At 36.5% G+C, this 6,286-nt stretch overlaps 1 non-coding gene across 1 annotated transcript; it reads right to left on the bottom strand.

The window, feature by feature from the left end:
• Positions 1-643: 643 nt before the first annotated feature.
• TRNAD-GUC lies at positions 644-715 on the bottom strand. Its single transcript has one exon. It is a non-coding gene; the product is annotated as a tRNA-Asp (tRNA).
• Positions 716-6,286: the final 5,571 nt, after the last annotated feature.

Below are 6,286 nucleotides of genomic sequence, written 5' to 3'. Positions count from 1 at the left end.
TATATATATATATGCCTCTTCTATCAATTGCTAGTATTCTTGTTTCCAATCTTAAAGCTTGCATGTAATGGGGACGTTCATGACTTGATTTTGGGGTTTCATGGGTTATAGGGACATAAGATGGAACCCAAAACTAAAACAAGAGTCCTTGTGATTCATTTATTCTAAGGATGGAAGATGATTCACATGTTGTCTTAGATCCTAGTTCTTAATGTGGGTTTGTCTGTTAGATTTTCCAAGGGATTGGAGTTTAATAGGGAAAACCTAGGCTCTTTCACCTAAGGGATTAGAGCTAGAGTGTTTTAGTGGATTAACTTTAGTAAATTAATGGAGAGGAGATGAAATTGGGTATTCACAAGAATGAATTGGTGAAAACTAACCTTAACATTGTCATTTCATACCATTTCTAGTCTTTTCCATTTCTAAGTACCTTCAATACCAAAGTCCAACCTTGTAATTATTTGTGAATTTATCTTTTTGCACATATTCTTAAATGATGAGTTGTTCTTGAGTCTAAATGAGTTACTAATTGTGCAATTAACTAGTGTTACATGAGTCTCTTGGGAGAACGATACCTGATCTTACCGTGGTTTATTACTTGGACGATTCGGTACACTTGTCGAACCACTCAACAAGTTTTTGGCGCCATTGTCGGGAATCGAACCCGGATCACCCGCGTGACAGGCGGGAATACTTACCACTGTACTACAACGACGCCTTTGGCCAACCCTCTAGGGGACAAAAAAGGAAGAAAAATTTTTACTCAAACCATTTCCTCTCTAGGCAGCATGAGAAAGACTTTGTTGTTGTGGAAAATAAAAGCCTTTTGATGGAAAGGATGGTCACTGTGAAGCTAGAGGAGATTCCAGACTTTATGGTAGAATACCTTAGGAGAGGGTGGCAAAGCCTGGGTACCTATCCTTCCTTCGCCAACATAGCAGTGGTTAAGGAGTTTTACGCTAATGCTTGGACTTTCACTGAGGAAGCCGCACCATTTTTGAGTTATGTCCGGGGAAGGCGAGTCCCCTTCGATATAGAGACCATCAATTCCTTCTTGGGAACAGAGTGGCAGATGGGATCAAATTTGTGCCAGTACGCCCAATATGTAGAAGATGGAGCTAATATTGGAGAAGTTGATAGAGTTGTTTGTCGTCCTAGGGCGTTTTCCAGAGGAACAAGCAACAACAACCTGTGTACATTAAGAGATTTGATTTGACCCCGGTGAGCAAGCTTTGGTCCGCCATGATTCATGCAAACCTCTCTCCATGCTCTCACGTCTCCGACATCAACATGGGATGGTCCCTTATGTTGTATACCACCCTTTTGGGGAGATCTTTGAATGTGGGTTGTCTCATTGCTGAGGAAATCTGCCAATGCGCTCACATAGTTGAAAACAAATCTCCCCTCGAGCACCCTTCCTTAATCACTCACTTATGTCAGTTAGTTGGGGTTGACATTTCATTACCTTCTTTTGAGCGGCCATGTCGGACCACTAACCTTGCATTCTACAATCAGTATTGCTTGGACAACGAGGAAGGCCAATAGCAGCAGCACCACACCCACCATGTCGTTGCCGTCAGCAGCAGGCCCCCCCTCAACCTAATCAGTTTGGTTTGATTAACAGTCAGTTGCAGATGGTGGTAGGACAAGTAGCTGTTATCCACAAAAGTAAGTTGGCTACAGCAAAGATGTTGAGGAACATTACCATGGCCATGCCAGAGCTAGACATTATGTCTGAAGCTGAATATAAGGCTCGAGTAGCATGGCCTGGGGACCAGGCCCAGTCTTCTAGGGGAGGTGGAGTAGAGGCTAGTGCAGAAGAAGAAGAGGATGAGGATGAGGAGGATGACACAAACTTATATAGGAGCGAGGACAGTGTCTCTTGAGTTGCAACTTATGGATGAGTAGATCTTTTGCAGGATTCTTTTTATGGATGATCCTGATTTTATTTTGATGCTTTACTTACTTTCAGTTTTTAAATTCTAGTCTTAGTTACTGTCTTTAATTTTGAACTTGGCTAGCTGGATGACTCTTTTGCAATGGTTTGTTCTTAAGGAATTATACTTTTTGTTCTGTTTGAATTAAAAATTTCTTGTGTTTGCTCTTATTCTTTATGATTGATTTTAAAAATTTATTGAGATGATGTTGGTTGAGCTATTAAGCATAGATGGTGGTTGCTCATATTTGTTTGGATAGTGATTGGTGTTGATTGTGGTCAATATTCTTGGCATTTTGTTTGAAAGATTTTGGAACCTTGAGTTAACCTGTGAGTTGTTGTGCCTCAGATTTATTGTTGAATGCTATCACGTTGGATCATAGTTGACTTTGCCTGAGTTTCTTTTGAATTACTCACTTGCTTGTTACAAATTATCAAGGTTATCTTTTTCTTCTCCCTCTTCTAAATTTTGAGCCAAATAAGCCAATGTTAATCCTTTGAACCAAAAAAGAAAAAGAACTTTCTCATTCCTTGAACCTTGAGCTTGATGTGAAAAATCCTTGACCTCCTTACCTTGAGTTGAGTAGAGTATTCATTTCTAGTATAGGAGAATGGTTTAGGTTTAGGGTAGTTAGGAAAATCATGCTACAAAGGAGCATTGAGAAAAACAAGAAAAGAAAGAAAAGAAAAAGAAGAAAGAAGAACAAGATCAATAAAAAGAATTCAATGAATGAAAGTGGGGAAAATGAGTTGAGAATTGGTTTCATTTGTTTTGAAGCAAAAGTGAGAATTGTGTTATCATGTTTTGATTAGTCTACTCTCTTAACTCAAGGTGATTTATATCTAGAAAAAAACAATTTTTCTTCTTAGCCCAACCACAATACAAGCCTCAAAAAGTCCTTGTGATGATAACTTGCTTGTGAATGTGTTTGACATTGGTTGAAATGAAGGGCAAAGCTGATTTGTGTGACATTATGATGGTAGAGTGAAAGACACACCTCATTATAAACCATTGAGCTTGAGTGAAACAGTTTATTTGGTGAGGAAAGGTTCCATGCATTTCAGGAAAACATTTTGCCATGTTTGTTGATCCCTTATAAAGGCTTTGCATCTGTCTTGTAATCTTTGTCTTGTGAGCACCACAGTTGAAGCTTGACGTGCTAAGGCTTCATTATCTCTTGATTGGTCTTTCCACGATGAGCAAACATGATTAACTTACTTGTTTGATTGAAACTGTTTTCTTGAGTTGCTAGACCATTGTAGTTAGGTTGTTTTGTCTAAGCCAAAATCCTTTTTGCTTGAGAAAAAATAAAGTTCTAAGTTTGGGGTAGTTTGATATAGGTAATTTTTACCATTATTTGAGGTTCATTTTGGAGACAAAATCAGCTCCTTTTTAGCTTATTATTTAATTAAATCCTCTATTTTACGTAGTTTTAGTGTTTATCTATATTTTGAGCTACATTACGTAAATAATACTTTAATTCCCTGTGTTTGATCCATTTTGATGTTAGGAAGATCCTCCATTACATGAAGAGTCTCGGTGACTTAGAGAAGCGAGAAGATAAAAAAAAAAATGTGAAGGTTTTTGTAGTTGCATTGGTGCTGAGCGCCACTTTTCAACGCTGAGTGAAAGAGTTACAGAGAGCTCCCACGAAGGCTGGCGTTGAGCATCAGGAATCCACCACTGAGCAGTGACGCTGCTGGTGTGTTAAAATTCCTATTTATTCAAGTTGTCTCGAAGCATTTGGGGTCTTTGGTTTCTTGGAGGCGCGACTTCACACTTTGGAGCTCTTGGAGGCTGCGTGGAGCATGTGGGAACATCTCCTTCTTCTTCCTTGGGTCTCCTTTTTCTTCCATCTTCCATGTTGTAAGCTCTAGAGTTCTCTTGTTAGGGTTAGATGTAGCCTATGCATTCTTCTGTAATGGAAGATTGATTCGAATATATATGCATTTTCTATCAATTGCTAGTATTATTGTTTCCAATCTTAAAGCTTGCATGTAATGGGGACTTCATGACTTGATTTTGGGGTTTCATGGCTTATGGGGATGTAAGATGAAACCTAAAACTGAAGCAAGAGTCCTTGTGGTTCATTGATTCTAGGGATGGAAGATGATTCACATGTTGTCTTAGATCCTAGTTCTTAATGCGAGTTTATCTGTTAGATTTTCCAAGGGATTGGAGTTTAATAGGGAAATCCTAGGCTCTTTCACCTAAGGGATTAGGGCTAGAGTGTTTTAGTGGATTGACTTTAGTAAATTGATGGAGAGGAGATGAAATTGGGTATTCACAAGAATGAATTGGTGAAAACTAACCTTAACATTGTCATTTCATACCATTTCTAGTCTTTCCATTTCTAAGTGCTTTCATTACCAATGTCTAACCTTGTAATTATTTGTGAATTTATCTTTTTGCACATATTCATAAATGATTAGTTGTTCTTGAGTCTAAGTGAGTTACTAATCATGCAATTAACTAGTGTTACACGAGTGTCTTGGAAAAACGATACCTGGTCTTACCATGGTTTATTACTTGAACGATTCAGTACACTTGCCGAACCACTCAATAATATAACTGTCATACACACACACATACACACTTATGTATAAAACGATGATTACATGTGAAAAACATCAATTCTATGGTAAGCTAACATATATAATCATTCAAACATTTTAAGAACATACACATCCATCATAATATAACAAATCACTCAAACTTTACATAGTTACAGTGTCTTACGTCATATAATTACACCGATTATTTCACACAACCATACAAAATATGTCATCATCACAATTTATACAACGAGCAATGAACTCAACGTTAGTAACTGATTTGTAGCTCTTGCACACAACTTACCAATAATCACTCACCACTAGAGAAACCATTCATTCTGCTTCCCTCAAGCCTTACAGATAGGGTATCATTTCTCTTTTCCTCAAGCCTTAAAAATTGAATCAACTTCCTATCACTCTCATCAAAAGTATCATCGACAAAGTAAAACAAATACATATTAACATCTCATCACAATCATAATAAATAACATTTATTTCACAATTTAGACTTATAAAATACTACATCACACACAAACACAAATACAAGAAAAGAAAACAAAAATAAAAAAAAAAATATATAAATTTCATTTACCTCTTACTCGTAACTTTTCCTTTAGGCTTTGTTCTTTTGAGGTGAATTGGGTGAGATGATTTGAATGGATTTGAGGGTAATTTTTTGTTGTTTTTTTAAGTGGATTTGTGGGTAACTGAAAGTAGATTTGAGAGTAAAGTTTGTGAGAATTAGTGTAAGATTTGATTGATGTGACAAAATTTAAAAAATTAGTTTAATTGGTAGAAATTAAAATTTACCAAAATACCCCTAATTATTAAAGTAATATAAAATGTTATTTATTAATGTTATATTTAAGTATAAAATGTTTATAAATAGACTAAAATTATAAATAATTATTAAAATTAATTTTAAAAAATTAAGAAAGTTATAATGTAATAAAATAATTTTTTTTAAATGTAGTATTTATTGTATACATTTATCCTGCTAAATTAACGTGTCTAGAAAAGAAAAGACTAAGATCCAGAAATCACGAAAAATATAATAAATAAAAAAAAAAAGCAAAAGGAGACAAATAAAAAGGTAAAATACTAAAATAATATCACTCAGGCCCCCAAAGAAAAAAGCAAAGAAGAACAACACATTTACTATCCCTTTGGGAAACCCTTGCACTGCAGCCTCAAGCTCTCTGAGGTTATACCAGCATCCCCACCCTATGTTCGGTGACTCCCCCGACGGACTATCTTCAAGCTTCATATGCTCCTTCTTCGGATCCTCCTCATCCACCTCTTCGATTTTCAGCTCCAGAGTATTCACCTTCAGGATCTCCTTCGTTACCAGCGAGATCGCGTCGGAGTTGTGTTTCACTCGCATTTTCCGTGTCGGAGTTGTGCTTCACTGCAACCGGTGACTGCAACCAGATACAACTCAGAGGTGGCATCCGCAGAACCGGATACAACACAGAGGTGCTCGTGAAACAGTGCATGCTTTTTTATATTTACTCGTTCATGGCTGAATATTGTGTTAGAATTTTTTAATAATGGTACAGAGGCATGTAAGTCTTTTCCACCTAAATTAGCGCAAATCGTTTCGAATTGGCGAGATGCTCTGAACAGTGAAATCTCGCAAATCTTCGCTTTTCCATCCTTACAAATCAACTCAAACGAACACAAAATTATCATAAATCCATCTTCGACAATTATCGTGAACAGAAAATTCCGTTCATGCGAACAAAGGCTTAAAGATAAACCTTTATATATATATATATATATATATATATATAT

This window comes from Vigna radiata, unplaced genomic scaffold (genome assembly GCF_000741045.1).
Source record: "Vigna radiata var. radiata cultivar VC1973A unplaced genomic scaffold, Vradiata_ver6 scaffold_335, whole genome shotgun sequence".
NCBI lineage: Eukaryota > Viridiplantae > Streptophyta > Magnoliopsida > Fabales > Fabaceae > Vigna > Vigna radiata.
This window is presented reverse-complemented; position numbering and strand designations above follow the sequence as displayed.